The 16,450-nt window shown below is 38.1% G+C and overlaps 1 protein-coding gene across 11 annotated transcripts in view; it reads right to left on the reverse strand.

The window, feature by feature from the left end:
• The window catches only part of ELK3 (ETS transcription factor ELK3), a 44,031-nt gene extending 34,482 nt beyond the window's left edge, over positions 1-9,549 (reverse strand). For 2 of the 11 annotated variants that reach the window (XM_087874004.1, XM_087874003.1), the window contains exon 1: positions 8,561-8,706. The gene's annotated coding sequence lies outside the window, so the exon portion shown is untranslated. Of the gene's footprint in view, positions 1-406; positions 464-560; positions 670-3,584; positions 3,631-8,560; positions 8,850-9,065 lie in introns of those variants that run through there. The other 9 variants (XM_034403481.3, XM_087874001.1, XM_034403480.3 and 6 more) reach the window with 9 other exon arrangements.
• Between the last annotated feature and the right edge of the window lie 6,901 nt (positions 9,550-16,450).

Genomic DNA, 16,450 nt, shown 5'->3' on the forward strand with positions numbered 1-16,450 from the left:
AGGGAAGAGCTGTCTTAACTCTTTTTCTTCTAAAATTTGCTGCCTCATAGTTCTCTGAAATGCACTCTGTCCCTCCTGGGAATCCAGACTATATTCTACTACAATTTCAGTATCCACATGGTCACATGATCACAATTGGGTGGTTGGCATGTATTTATGATGGTTGTACTATCCCAAGATCATGTGATTACTACTTGCAACACTCCCAGTTGGCTTCCAACAAGAAAAGTCAAGGGGAAAAGTCAGGTTTGCTTAACAACTTCATAATTCACTTAACAATTGCAGTGATTAATTTAACAACTGTGGTTAAAAAAAAAAAAGGTTGTGAAAATTAGTTGTGGCTCTCTTAACTTCCTTGCTTACAATGAAATTCTGTTCCCAATTGTGGTTGTAAGTTGAAGACTACCTGTATAATATCAGTGTAGGACTGTAGAATCTTCTGATTCTCTTCTGTGGAGCTTGGCTGAAAAAGCAAATTTAAGTTATTTTATTCTAGTCAAGCATGGTTAGGCAAAACTGTAAAAGCCAGAAAACCTTTCCTAAATTAAATTTATGCATACCCAGTCAATGAGCTTATGTTCACATATCTAATGACTCTGCAACATAGCAGCAGTCCTGACTCCATTTCGGACCTGGGATTTCGCAGGTGAATGAATGAAGGAACAAAGGCTATAAAAGAAGCAATAGTAGAATAAATGTCCTACACTACATTTTTGGTTCAGCTGTAGAACAAATTATTTGCATACAAAGATCTGGATTCAGTCCTCAGCATGTCCAGGTAAGACTGAGAGAACTGATACTCGATACCTAGGCAGGTATAATAATTTAGTGTGGATTATACTGAAATTGGGCGAATAGTGTGGGTTCATATTAGTTCCTCCAAAGGGGAACTATTTTCAGAGATTGGTAATTACAAAATTTGCAGTTGTGATATTTCTTGGATTATAAATTACATGTTCATCCATGTTTACTGAAACAGACTAGTAGAATATAAAAGATTTTGAGAGGAAATATTTATTTACAGTGTGTAACTACTTGTGGATAGGTTACCACAGGTATGTTGTCACTGGCTGCTGGTTCAAATGGCTTCCAAGGGGACTAGACAAATTCCCAAAGGACAGATCACCAGTGGTTACTACCCTCTTTCTCAATCAACAAGAGTATTTCAAAACAGATATTATGGACTCTCATCCACAACTGAACCTCAGAACTGTTTGGACTATGGTTGTGATAATAATATGGATGTGAAAATCAAAGGTGTAACTTTGATTTAAAAAAAATATGTGTGTACTTCATGCAATTTGAAGCTGCTCATCACCTCTACTGATATTATACTCACAAATTTCCCAACTGTGGTAATCCCTGGTTGCACTGAATTTCATTTATGTACATATATAAGCATACGCCAAAGCTACTTAATTAAAACAATAATTTAGTACTGTATAAATTGAAATAACTGTTTCCTGTAACATATGCAGATATTAATTATGCAAGCTTTTAGATGGAATGTATTTGGTTTACCAAAATTTTAAACATTTCATCATTATCATCCTAAAAGATAATTTCTGTTAATTACTACAAACAGTTAAACTGTGAACATAAAGTGCATTCAGAAAGTATTCAGACTCCCTTCACTTTTGTCAATTGTTATGTTGCAGCCTGATTCTACAGTTGTTGAAATTCATTTTTTTCCTCATTAATCTACACTCATATCCCAGAATGACAAAGTGAAAACAGAATTTTAGAAATGTCTGTAAATTTATTAAAAAGAAAAAAACTGAAATATCACATTGGCATAAGTATTCAGACCCCTCACTCAGCACTTTGTAAAGCATCTTTGGCAGCAATTACAGTGAGTCTTTTTGGGTATGATGCGACAAGCTTTGCACACCTGGATTGGAGGATTTTCTGCCATTCTTCCCTGCAAATGTTTTCAAGCTGTCAGGTTGTGATCGTCAGTGGGCAGCCATTTTGAGGTCCCTCCAGAGATGTTCAACAGGTGTCAAGTCAAGGCTCTGGCTGGGCCACTCTAGGACATTCAGAGAGTTGTCCCTAAGCCACTCCTGTGTTGTTTTGGCTGTGTGCTTAGTATCTTTGTCATGTTGGAAAGTGAACCTTTGGCCCAGTTTGAGATCCTGAGTGCTGTGGAACAGGTTTTCATTGAGGATATCCTTGTACTTTGCTCCATTCAGCTTTCCCTCAACCCTGACCAGCCTCCCAGTCCCTACTACTGAAAAACACCCCCACAGCATGATGCTGCCATCACTATGCTTCACTGTTGGGATGATATTGGGCAGGTGATGAGTGGTGCCTGGTTTTCTCCAGATATAATGTTTAGAATCGAGGCAAAACAGTTCAATTCTCTTGTTCCTCACAATCTGAGAGTTCTCCAGGTGCTTTTTTGCAAACTCCAAGCAGGCTTTCATGTGTTTTGCACCAAGAGGCTTCCGTCTAGCCACTCTGCCATAAAGCCCAGATTGGTGGAGGGCTGCAGTGATGGTTGTCCTTCTGGAAATCTGTCCCATCTCCACACAGGATCTCTGGAGCCCAGTCAGAGTGACCCTTGGGTTCTTGGTTACCTCTCACTTTCTCCCCCAATTGCTCAGTTTGACTAGGAGACCAGGAAGTCTCTCTCTTAGAAGAGTCCTGATTTTGCCAAATCTCTTCCATTTGAAAATTATGGATGCCACTTTGCCCTTAGGAACCTTCAGTGCAGCATAAATTTAACTGTAGCCTTCACCCAATCTGTGCTTTGCAATAATCTTGTCTCTGAGCTCTGCAGGCAGTTCCTTTGACCTCATGGCTTTTGCTCTGCTGCAAAATGCATTGTCAGCTGTGAAACCTTCTATAGGGAGATGTGTGCCTTTCCAAATCATGTCCAATCAATTTAATTTACCACTGGTCAACTCCAATCAAGGTGTAGAAACATGTCAGCAGTGATCAAGAGAAATGGGGGGGGGGCACCAGGGCTAAATAAAGGGTCTGAATACTTATGCCAATGTGATATTCCGGTTTTTTATTTTTAATAAATTTACAGACATTTCTTAAACTCTGCTTTCACTTGTCATAATGGGATACTGAGTGTACCTTAATGGGAAAAATGATTTTCAACAACTGTAGAATCAGGCTGCAGCATAACAAAATTGACAAAAGTGAAGGGAGTCTGAATACTTTCTGAATGTATTTAAAATTCCAAACTCAGCATCAAATTGCCAGACTCAAATTATTCTACAGTCCGTCTATACATTTATTGTCTATAAATACACTTGCATATGGTATATTCAAACATTTTATGTCAAAGTCTACCTTTAATTTTCACATACGTTCATAATTTGTTGTGTGCTTTCTTTTAATTATACCATTTAATTATTTCATTATGTTTTTATTGTACATGACATTTAGGGCAGCTTAAAACATTGTAAAAGGGCAAATTATAAATCCATGAATATATTCAATTTAAAGTATATATTTTTACTTTTGTAAGTTCATATGTACAAAGATTATTACTAAAAACATTCTCAAGGGGAAAAACACTTCCAGTAAACATATCTCTATACATGTTATGAGAAATAGCTGAAAGTTACCTTCTACTGCAATATGTGCCTTTGTGCATAGTGAAGAGTAACATGCCTAAGAAGCAATAATAAAATGTTTAAAGGGTTGGCACATAATCCATTGCTAAATAGACTAAGATAAACAAGTTTGCATAGAAACTGTTGCATGATATTTTCACTTCATTTAAGACAAACTTATACTAGAATAGAAATCTGTTTTGCAGATGTACTAAGATACAATATAGCCTAAAACCACTACCAAAAAAGTCCTTTGTTACTCATATATAAAATAGTAGATTTAATAAAGATTTAAATGAATCCTTTTTAATGCAAGAAAGTTCTTGTGAACTTTCTTAAAATTTTACAAAATGTATTATTGTTGTTTAATATAACAAATAAAACAGTTTATACCTTTATACATGCATGCGTGTTCAAATAATTAACCTATGTCATGAAAGGTTATTTAGAAAAATAAATCCTTACAATATCTTGCCCCTATTACCAAATTATTGCTTTCATTTAAATAATCCTATTCCAACATATTCAGTTTTTTTCCCTGTTAGAAAGGAAATTCTGCAAAGTTTCAAAGTTTATAATGTATTTCAAGTTCTAAAATTTAGAGTTAAATGTAAACTTTAAATGCTTTCTCCTCAACAGTAATTCAACAGAGGAACATGATTTTAAACCTGGACTGCAACCTGACTTAAGATACTGCACTTCATTTGAGGTTTGTGAATTCTTTGGAGTATTTTTAAAGTCCATTCCTAAACATTGATACATATAGTGTTCACATACTGCAAGAACAGGTAATCCAGTAAGAAAAATCAAATTTGTTTTTTAAAAAGGGCAAACTTACTTTCTCTTTCTTTCTTTTTAATTAATTAATTTATTCACCCCATTTATATAGCTATATTTATTTTAGCAACTCTGAGTTATTGCAATTTATTTTGATGCTTAGTAAAATCAATGTCCTTTTTTGTATCTTGATGTTTTACTCTAAATTATGACCAATCTTTAATCACACACTAATTTTTAAGTCAGCAAAATTCCTAAGAACAAATATGTTCTTGTCTTTTAAGATTTTTCTGAGAAGATTCAAGTATACCAGTTGGTTTCCTCTGAATCAGAACCTTCAAACAGAATGAACTCACATAACCATTCAAGACTACAGAATGATTGTGGAAAACAAAGCTGCATTGCCACAGAAAGCTATGACAAATATGTCATTACAGCTTTTTACAGGGCTACAATTGACACAGAGGAGGAGGCCAATCTTTCTGGAAACCAAACAACACCTGTGCTAAATGTGGCACATAAAATCAATATTTAGTTTGCAAATTTTAGATCAATTTCCACATTTTGAGCATGAGTCAGCTATGGAAGTGAAAGGTGTTATATTATAAAGCCATGTATTAAATTGGATATGATTTAGTTAAAATATATCCTGCAGTTGCTCTACTACAAATTAAAACAAAGACCACCATAGCTAATACAATTTATTTCTTGCAGGGCAGCCCATGGAAAATTCAGAAATAAGACAACATAGAAATGGAAATTGTATTATCTACCAGCTGATTCTCAGCAATAGATTAGAGCTATACAGCTTAATAGAAGCACTGTACTAAATAGAAGGATCCTAATTATATCTCACAGCATCAATTTAAAAATATTTTTAAATTCTTGCAGTATGACTTCCAAATTTATATATAATGAAGAACTGTAATCAGAAAAGAAAACTAAAGTACTCTAGAATGTATACAAAAGAGCCTGCTTCATATTTTTCATCTTTCTGCAGCCTAAATTAATAACATATACCAGTAGGTATGTTCACATGTACCTCAAGTAACAGTACAAGCCATAGCTAGCATCAGTTCACAATTCCATTCTGGAATCATGTGAATGTGTGAACAGAAGGCAAGGCTATAGTCTATCTATGAATGATCAGATCATTTTTATTTATTTATTAAATTTGGAGCCATTGCATCTTCTCACAGTCTAATCAGTCTAATTGGACTTGTATCAAATGTATTCAAAATTTGGAACAAAGACTGGAAATCTCTGAAATCAATTACTTGGTGTAAAGGTATTTAGTTGAGAAAACAGTAAGCACCCAGAAAAGTAAACAGAAGAAAATATATCTTCTATACAGAATGCAATACAGTACTCTTACAAGGGAAGCTAGCTATATTATGCAAACAATTAAATGAAACAGAAACTGAAAAACATAGAAATCAAACTGTGCACATAATTAACCTGTAAATGGTATCATTTCTAGGATTCAGGAATTATATTTATTTAGCTAATTCATTTGTTATCAAAATTATATAGCCACTCATCTCACAAATGTGAAACTAATATTTTTTTTAAAAAGAACATTGTATTTTCCACTTTCTCTTTCATTTTTGTTACATATAAATTAAAATAGTAGCAAAATCCTACAAAGGGCTACTTTACAGATAATTCCATTTAGATCCCTGGAGAACAAGTATATGATTTATAATAACTTTCAGAGTAAGACGTCATAAATTTCTATTAAAAAAATGAATCTGAAGTTTGAATAAGTTTTTTAAGCAATAAGAAAAAAGTAACGATCCTGCACTTTTCTGTTCAGGTAGCTAGACAGAGATCAATATAGAAAATTAATCTATTAATCAACATAGACAGAAGATGCAGTATGGTCTCCTAGGACTTTAGAACTTTTAACATTTAGCACAATTACTTTCTTATACCAAAGATTCAAGCTCCACTTTTAAGACAGTTGTAGTTTGGCACCCATCAATTTTCCTGCACCAAACTGGAATTGATCTGCAAACTTCATTTTTGTTCTGTTTTAAGAGTTCCCCATTGCCAAATGAGCTCATGTACCAATTGTTGGCTGTTTTGTCTTTGTCAAAAGCAATTTATTGCTTCCCTGGCAGCTTGCTGTGTGAGGAGAACAAGAAAAAAGAGTAGTCAGCAAAAGGATACCAAAGAGAGCATATCACTGCATATTGCCTTTGGCTCTGCTGCTACCCACTGCTTGCTTCAGTCAATCCACTATTAGCATACAATGCAGCCTCCAGTTGATTGCTTCTGCAGGAATGCAGTCCTTAGAGGGAAAAAAAAGGATGCCCATTCCTGATAAGATCATAGCTTAAATAGCTCACTGAAACTCTAATGCAAAGTATTACAAACTCTATGCATGAGAGCCATTCTGAGATGCCATTTAGCCCCCTGGGATTCTACAAACAAGCACACTTCTGGGAAGTATAGCCTGTTTCATTTTGGTTGCACATCAGATATCTAAAGCAAAAACACAAACTTCTTAAAACACTCTCAGAAAACAGTTTGATGATAATCTCCATATGTATTTAATGGGTTTCAAGTTCTGGATTTTTTTTAAAAAAGGGGTTTTTTGTGCATTAATACAAGCAGAGCTGGAAAAATATCTGGTGCCAGAATGCTCATTTAGAACAGAAAAGAAGTTTTCAGTTATAATGTACATGTTAAAATTAAAAATTCGTTAAAATGGTAACATTGCAATTAAAATATATATAATTGTGATCAATAGTTTGTAATCAGATTGCTATTTTAGGAAGCATAGGGAGGTTTTAAAAAGTGAGATCCAAGTGAACGTATCTATCCATTATTAAGATAAGCATTTTATTTATCCGTACTGAGATTATCCTTACAAACAGTAGTTCATCATGATATGCAAAATGTCATAACTGTACGCTGAGGCTTTAAAAGCAACAAAGCACATTCACAAACCCAAAGCTCTTCCATTAGGAAAATGAAATGTGTCTGCCGTTCACTTCTCTTTAAAAAGTCACTGAAGACCTCATGACCAATGCAGCGTGAAATTAGCTTGGTCCAAACCCCCCAGCCCCGTTAAATAAAGATGTAACTTGTCTCGCTTTCAACAGTATTGCAGAAAAGGCCGAGAGGGCTTCACAAAACCCTCCTGTGTCAGGGAACGGAAACGCCTAATGAGATTAGTTGGTGTGTGCAGACATTACTTAGCCATGACTAAATGGGCTCCCTTCCTGCAACTAGTGGAAAATTCAGGGAACTTTTTCCTCCTGCAGCATCATGGTCCCTTAACCTTCAGCAAAGCCAGATCCAAAAACAACCCTCCCGCGATATTCCTTAACACCCCCCCCCCTTTCCCTCTCGTGGAACGGACGGTGTGCAAGTTTAAAATGGACGATGGGGTTGCTCAGTGGAAGAAGCGGATGAACGGGAAGGAGCCTGGCTCGCTCCCTTTTTCTCCAGACCACAAAGACAACCGTAAAAAGAGCGAATGCATAAACCTGAGGAAAACCACAGAGTTTCTTTGTGAGCTGCAGTGACTCATTTTCAAGATGTTGTCTGCTGCCAGTTTCAAACCGGAAGCGCATGGCAATTAGTCTTGCTGTTGCCAGACAAGCCAGAAACTCTCCCAACGCTTCCCCCCCCCCTTCCTCCCAAAGCCCTTTGGACGGTCTTACTCCTCTCTTTGCAGCCCGAAACCATTTAAACAACTCCCCTAATTTCAAGGAAGCCCAGACCGGTGTACTGCCCCCTCCCCCTCCCCGCCAATCCAAATTCATTGCCTCAAAAATTAGCTCTTCTCCCCCCCCTTCCCCCCCCGCCACCGGGCTCCTACAAGCGAGTTATTATCGCCACGAGCCTCAGTAGGTCCTTGAACGCACGCAAAAGCGCTCGTGACGCCCGTCGGCGCTCCTTCGGAGTAAAGGCAGCTCTTCCACGAAACTGTCAGACGCGCTTTCTCCCCCCCCCTTTCCTCCCCCTTTCCACAAGCGCTGACCCCAAAGCTCCTTTCTCCACGCACAACAACAGGGCCCTCCGCCGCCGCCGCGCTCCCGCAGAAGCGCTTGCAGCGAGCGGAGGCAACGCCGGCGCGGGACTCCGACCCCATCCCGCTAGCCACATTCTACAACCCTCCCAGCCTCCAAAGAAGAAAGATCCTTCTTTGCCTTCCCTGTTGGCCAACGGCAGGTGGAGGCTCCTCGCAGCTCCCTCACCTCATCCCTCTCGGTCGGCTCCAGAGCCCCTTCCTGTCCTGCCCGGGGATGGGGGGGGGAGGGGGTCCCTAAGTCGTCCTCATTCCAGCAACCTAGGAATAACGTTTCGGAGTTTTTGCTTCCCCCACCACCACCCCGAGATGCCCCCCCCCCTCACGCAAGCACACATTCAGTGCCAGATGGCACTTCGCCAGCAGCAAGAAAAGTCACCCCAAAACTTTCACCCCCACTGGCCCCAAACTCAGCCGCACACGGCTCGGCTCCCTTCCCCTCCTCTCCCCCTTCCCTGGCCGCCCCAACCGGATGCCTTGCGGCGAGGCAGGGATCCCCCCCGCCGGCACGACCCTTTTGGTGTTTTATCGGGAAAAGTAAAGTGCTCCTGCAAGTTATTTTGGAATCGATAAACAGCCCAGAAGCATTGCATTGGCATTCGGCTCCCACCTGTCTCCCCCACAGCCCTTTTCCTCGCCTCCAGAGACTCTTCCAACTTTATAGAGTTACGTACCCAGCGCCTGGTCTGGTGGGCTTCTTTCCAGTCTCGTCTGGCCGCTTTAAAGAGAGCTGCGTAGAATCCCCCGGTTTTCCATGCTGACAGTCCTCTAAAACGCTTTGTTGCTCTTGTAATGAGATCCTGATTTTTCCCCTTGTTTCTTTCTCCCTTCCACGCACCCCCCCCTTTGCTAGTGTGTGTGCGAATGTGTGTGTGTGTGTGAGTGAGAGAGAGAGAGCAGGAAGTTAGAGCAGTCAGACAGAGAGCCGGCTCACTTCCTTTCCTGCATTATTCCCCAGGCGGTTTGCAGTCTGTGTAAACAGGCTTTTCCTCCCTTCTCCCCTCTCTGGCCACTGATGTGCAGGCAGCATTGCTGTAATATAAGACACACGCAGAGTAAAGTGGTAACGGGACTCGGCCTCACACACAAACTAAGGAACTCCAGCAGTTCCCTCTGACCTCCACCTCTTCCTGTTCTGCACCCCCGGGGAGGAGCTTCAAACCAGACCTACAATTTTGCTCATCAGCCTTAGCTACTTGAAACAAGGCAGCTTTAAAATAAAAACAAAATAAACACAGACAACATCCAGCTCTAAGTGATCCAACTATTTTTCTGGCTTTAAGAGAAGGAAATTGCAAACACTGGTTAAAAGTTGTTTGACTTGATTGCATGATAGACTAAAACATGAAAGTCCATAGAATGCATTTATTATATTCCATGTATACAGTGCATGTATCAATATTCCTACGGATGGAGTTAAATGGTTAGAGAGAGATCAAATTCTGTTCTTCAGATTTTGTCCATCGTGTTCACTGTTCTAATAATTCTACTGACAGATTTAGAAGTACTTGGTTAAAGTACTTCTAAAATAAAATTTTAGAAAAATCCAAAGACAACATTTCATTTGCAGTATCACAAGTCTTCCACTATTCCAGTGTGGAAGTGACAGTCTAACATACAGGCTTTGCTGGGATTTAAAAGAGCATTTGTGTATAGAATTGTAAGCTCATTTCTTGATTTAAATAAACTGTACTGCACTTCTCACCCAAAAAGTTTTCTAAAGAGGTTTATAGATTAATAAATAAAACAGTCTCTTCTCTCACACTTACACCTGAAAAATGTTCATAAGAAAAGGAAACAATGATATGGAGAGATAAAACGTTTCATTCAGTCAGAACACAGTAATCAAATGAGCAGAAAACTACTAGCTGGAAACATTAACAACAAAGTTACCAAAGAGAATATACTGCATACATAAGTGAACAATTGGCAAGATAGTCGAACATCACCTCAAAAATGAGGAGGATGATAAAAAAGAAGTTAAATAGAAAAGTTAAGAGGTCCAAAATTCTACAAAATATTTTGAGGAATGTGACTTGCGCTACAATTGAAGCTCATCTTGAACCCACACCACAGATTAGGCAAGATCTAATGAAATCCAAGAAGGTGCCAGCATGAATGTATTTCATTAAAAAATGGAAATATTGTACAAATTAAAAGAATGGGAACAAATGCAATCTTAGGCAAAGTAAAATGTAGAGGGTATTCCATAAGAATTAAAAATATTTAGTCCAACAATATTTTTAAAAGAAATAAAAGCCAAATAGCAGCAGGGAAGTTAGACTACATGGTAATGAGAGTGATAAAGCAGTGCTAAAAGTGAATTGAAGATTGCAGAAATGGTGAATTATTTATATATATTGTCTCTTAGAAGATATACAATATATATTTTCTCAGTCTGAGATAATGGAATAAATAGAGAAAAACCTGTATATTAAAGACCTTAATATATTTAACAATATACTGCAGGGTACAAGTGGAAAAGAACCAGTGTTAACATTTGATCTTTTAAAAAATGGAGAAAAAATTGGGAAACAACAAATTAGTTTAATAGCTTTTGGTAAATTAGTAGAAAACATTAAATACTACATTATTGGCAAACAGAAAAGTTAGACTTACTGAAGAAGAATCAGTATGCCTTCATTCATGTATCAGCAACCAACAGACAGAGGAAGTGTAGGGAACATTACATACAGAGAATTGATACAACAAATTAATAATTTAGCTACAAATAACTTGTGCCATTGGTTTCTCCCTTACTATCATATGACTATTGTACCTGCCTCTTTCTTCATAATCTGCATCTGAATTTTCTGGTTGTGAAAATGAAGCAAAGTAAAGAAACCTGTATTTCTTTTAGTTCCACCTGGAAGAAACCTTTACTTCTCCTTTTTACAACATGACAAGCCAATTTTTACAGTACAACGGACAGCTCATTATCCACGCCAGGGTGCAGGAGGAACTAGCAAGTACAGAGTGTTGCAGCTAAACTCTAACTTTGACTTGTTATGCCATCCAAAGGTAGCCATTAATACCAATTTTCAAAATATTTTTTTCAAGTCCTTCAGTAAACAATCTAAGTAAACTCAGGAGTCATGGAATAAAACAGCAATTGTTGCTGTTGTTTTCTCTTTGGATGAATGTGTTTCCTCCAGGGAACTGTGGCCAAAGCCACATACCAGCAATAGGTAGGGCTACAGCAAAAAAAACGGGGTAGAAACAAACATGAATACATGCATCCATTCATTCCACTTCCTCTCTGATACAGCAGTAGGGGATTTCTAGTTTAGAAAAGGTAAGCAATGGGAAAATATAATAGTGTTCACATAATTACAGAGCACATGAAAAAGTGAGTTGAAGATCGTTTCTATTTCTTTCAAAATGCTAGAAGTTATCTAATGAAACTGAATGGCAGAAGATTAAGAACAGATAAAATAATATATTCCTTTGCAAAATTCAAATTTAAACTATGGAGTTATCACAACATTATCATTTTAAAGATTTGTGTTCTTACATTCCCCTTATCTAAGGTTTATTTAACTAGTGTTTACTGAGTAAGCCACTAACTGGATGTGCTCACTCATCATAGCAATGTTATTCCAATACCACAATATCTACATTCATTAATTCATTCAATTGGTTTTCAATTATGGTTATTTCCAGTCAAGGGTTATAGGACTGAAGTTATCTTTAAAAAATTAACAAACTACAAATCATCCAGAAACCATGTAGTGCACAGTAATGAGAGACCCTAGATCTGCCCATGTAACACCTCTGTTGTGCAAGCTGCACTGGCTTCCAGGGTTTTTTCCCAGATGCAATTCAAGGTTCTGGTCATCACCTTTAAAGCAGGGGTGAAATCTACTTACCTTCCTTACCAGTTCGGAAGCGCACACACCACGTCACATGCACATGCAGACCTTCTGCGCATGCACAACCCTTTCTGCACATGCGCAGAAGGTAAAAAACACTTCCTGGTTTTAACCAGGAAGTAATGACACCAGGGTGGGTGGGCGGACCATCACTACCAGATCGCCGAACCTCCAGCCAAGATCGCTACCAGATCAGGCGATCCGGTCCAATCCAGGAGCATTTAAAGCCCTATATGTCATAGGGCAGGTTATTTGTGGAATCACCTTTCCCTGCAAAGCCAAATAGAGTGGACATGCTCCTAGTCCCTTCCCTTAAATATTGCCATCTGATGGGAGCTAGGAAGCATGTTTTTTTCCGTGGCAGTCCCTGCCCTATGGAACACTCTGCCCCTTGAAGTTTGGCAGGCCCATCTCCTTCTAGCCTTCCATAAAGCTTTGAAAATCCACCTTTTCTCCAAGCACTGGGATAAGATGAAGTGACTTGGCACCAGCTTTTTGTTGTTTTTAATGTGTTTAGTTTTATTCTGTTAATATGGCTTTTATGCTGTTTTAACTTTTAATTGGGAACTCCCCAGAGCTGGTTTTAAAATGGGCAGCTATATAAACTAAATGAATGAATGGATGAATGAATGAATGAATGAATGAATGAATGAATGAATGTAGAATCAGATAGGTATTACTACATTTGCAGATTCAAAGTACTTTCTGGAAGAAAAAAACCCTTCTTTCTGTTCCTATTCCATGCTTTCTGACCTTTGGCTTACACTACATAAATAAGGTATTAACAGGAAAAGATAGTAATATGTGTCTCACCTTGAAATCTGTACAAAAGATTGTCAAGCTCACTGACAGATTTCTTGGTTTTCCTTCTACTAGTGGCCAACAAACAATGAATTCCTAGTTCCTGAATATATAGGACATAGTCAGTTGTAAGTTGTAGAAGGCAATAATTTGTGTCCTTAATTTACCATTATTGACTTGACTCTCCCCCACCCAAAGTTGCAAAAAGATTATGTTTCTAAAAAAACAGGAGGAACATAAATCCAGTATTGATGAAGTCACCTTCCAAAAGAAGCTCCTTAGAGCAAAAATGGACAGCTTCTGAAGGGCTCCCAGGTTTCAGCAGCACTGCAAAGGTCTGCACTGATACAATAGAAAAGTCTGTGGCTTTGGGGAGGGGAGGGGTTGTTGTAGAAGTGTTAATGAAGGGAAGCAGTTCAGGAAACCTCTCATGGGCCAGCTGCTATCATTCCAACTCTTAAAAAACTCATCAAAACTTCAAAACAGCCCAAAATTGCGTTGGAAAAATCCAGCCATATTCTGATGAATTGCAATAGTGTGATCCTGGGATACTTTGGGGTCTGTAAATTCTTTATTCTGCTTTCGATAGAGAGATAAAAAATAAAATATATTAAACTGGGAGAAACAGAATAAAGCAATTCAAATCGTTCTTTTTTATTATGATGATTTCAGCTCTTTTGTGACCAGATTCTTCTGGGGAAACATTTTGTTGAGAACCACACTTTGAAAAACATGGTTCCAGGAAATTCATGGCAGTTAATAGATATGTACTTCATTGCATTGCTGCAGGTTTTTAAGTATCATCCAGAATTTAATAATCTGAAAAGCCCAAGACTTAGCAGTGACAAACTTTTTCTACCTAGTGACATACTATTTTAGGAACACTGAAAATTGTTGATAAATGGATTGATTATTACTATCTGTGTACTCCTAGCTGGGACACACAAGCACAGAGTGCAAAAAGAGACAAATAGTAATCAAGCAAGAGAGCCTTGGTAGCGCAGCAGACTAAAGTGCTGTTAAGTAACACTAGCTGCCTGCAATTACTACAAATTCGAATCTCACCAGGCTCAAGGTTGACTCAGCCTTCCATCCTTTCGAGGTAGGTAAAATGAGGACCCGGATTGTGAAGGCAATAAACTGACTTTGTATTAAAAAAAAGAAGAAGAACACCGCTTTGGGGGGGGGAAAGCCCTACTAAGCAGGTATATACAAAAGTATGAAGGCTATTGCTTAATGCATTGTAAGCCGCCCTGAGTCTCCGGAGAAGGGCGGCATATAAATTGAACTAATAAATAAATAATAAATCCTTCTACCTCGTGTGCAAGCATAATTTCTGCAGGTTTATTTCAAGCTCTGTCTCCCCAAACACAGGCTTTATTTTTTAAAATCTCACATTTTTTGCAGCTGACAATGGAATCTACAGTGGCACTACAGTCTGGCATATGCAGTATAAACATTATTTACAGATCTGATTCTTTAATGCATCTAGTAAATGCATTTTAACATGCTAACTTTATAGGTAAAATATATTGGTTTATATTGAAATACTTATCAAGCAAGAGGAAATCTAATGACCTGCTGGTAATTTTTGGCTACTGTTTATGTTTGAACTTTTCTCTTTCTTCCTGTAGAAACTTCCGTATCCTCTTCCTGTGTCCTACAAAAGACTGTACAATTCTTGAAAAAATGCAGCATAGGCAGAACTCCACCTTTCTCCTTCCTGCAAGGATATCCTTTTCCTTGTAGAATTGTTAGGAATGTTCCTATCAAAATATTCTTTCATTAGTTTTCCTCTGTACATTTCTGAATTTATAAATCTGTGCAGTTAAATGTATTTGCCAGCAAAGTATTCATTACTTCACAATAAAATTTTCTCACAGAAATATACTCTAAATCTGTTTCAAAATGATTAGCGTTCCAAGGTTTTATCATGAAAAAGACCAAGAAAAATAGTGAACAGTTATTTTTCATTGGTTGAGTGAATTAACAGGAAAGAGTGGGATTTATCTGTCCAACAGCAGAGCAATACTGTAGTGTATAGATTTATCAGTTACAGGCTGAAATTTTTGACTATCACATCTCCCTTTTCTCTCCAAATTCAGTAGTATTTATCACGGCATGACATTTCCAAAAATAACTTCTACCTTCTGCACATGGAAAAAAGAGCCAGAATGAGGAATCATAACAATACAATTACAGTTTGAATGCTACACTTAACACATAAAACAGAGATAGTATTCCTCCTAATTGCAACCAGTGCTTAAGGTAACTGTTGGCTCCGTTTCCAAGTTGTTCTCTTTTTCATCTTACGACTCAAAATAGCACAATTCTGCACAGTAAAAAATCCATAAAGTGATTTCTAAAACAGAAAAAGACATCTCTTTAAGTGCCTAGCTAATGCAGATTCATTCCATGCACATTTCACATAGTAGAACTTGCTCTCTTTTTAATTTTTTTCATTGCTTTCTATTTACAGAATATTAAGAAATCAGAAATAGAGCTTAAATTATACCAAAACCAAAAATAAATGCAGAACAATATAAATATATGACAAAACAATGATTTTAAGTGATACATTCAACTTTGATCACCGAGAAAGGTTTTTCTTTTATCTTAATACAAAAGAAGCTCACAGTTAGAAGGTGTACCTATATCTGTGATGGCGAACCTATGGCACGTGAGCATTGCCCTACTTCATCTGGCCAGCTGATTTTCAGGCCTTCCAGGCCCACCGGAAGTTGGGAAATGGGCTGTTTCCGGCCTCTGGAGGGCCTCCAGGAGGTGGGTAGGGAAGGCCATTCTTGCCCTCCCCAGGCTCCAAGAAAGCCTCTGGAGCCTGGGGAGGGCAAAAAATAAGCCTACTCAGCCCACCGTGCCATCGCGTGCCAAAAATGGGGGAGCGCAGAGGGGGTCACGCATGCGTGCGCGGTGGGATGGGGTGCATTGAATTATGGGTGTGGGCACGTGTGCGTGTGACCCTCCCCACGCTCTCCCCGCTTTTGGCACGTGACGGCGAAAAGGTTAGCCATCATTGACCTATATCATCAAGCAGAATATTTCTGTCAAAATGAAATAATAATTTTACCAATGGCCCATGAATCAAAGAATCATAATTAAGTTTCAATTTTTTAACATCAAATCAAACAAACCTTTATCATGGTCAAAGACCAGCATAAACATCATATCAGCATGCTATCCAAAGGACTACACAGGAGAAGCTGAACATCATTTTTGTCAAGTTGTCACTTAACATATATACAGAATGTAAAGAGCAGTTGTCTTAGTCTATTACACAAGTGATAACAAGGTAACTTCTTGCTTAGAATCAACTAACTTGCATAATAATGAAAAAAATTCTTGAAAAAAAAATCTTCAGAATTCTT

The sequence above is a fragment of the Pantherophis guttatus genome, chromosome 7 (genome assembly GCF_059756535.1).
Source record: "Pantherophis guttatus breed Tessera chromosome 7, ASM5975653v1, whole genome shotgun sequence".
Taxonomy (NCBI): Eukaryota; Metazoa; Chordata; class Lepidosauria; order Squamata; family Colubridae; genus Pantherophis; species Pantherophis guttatus.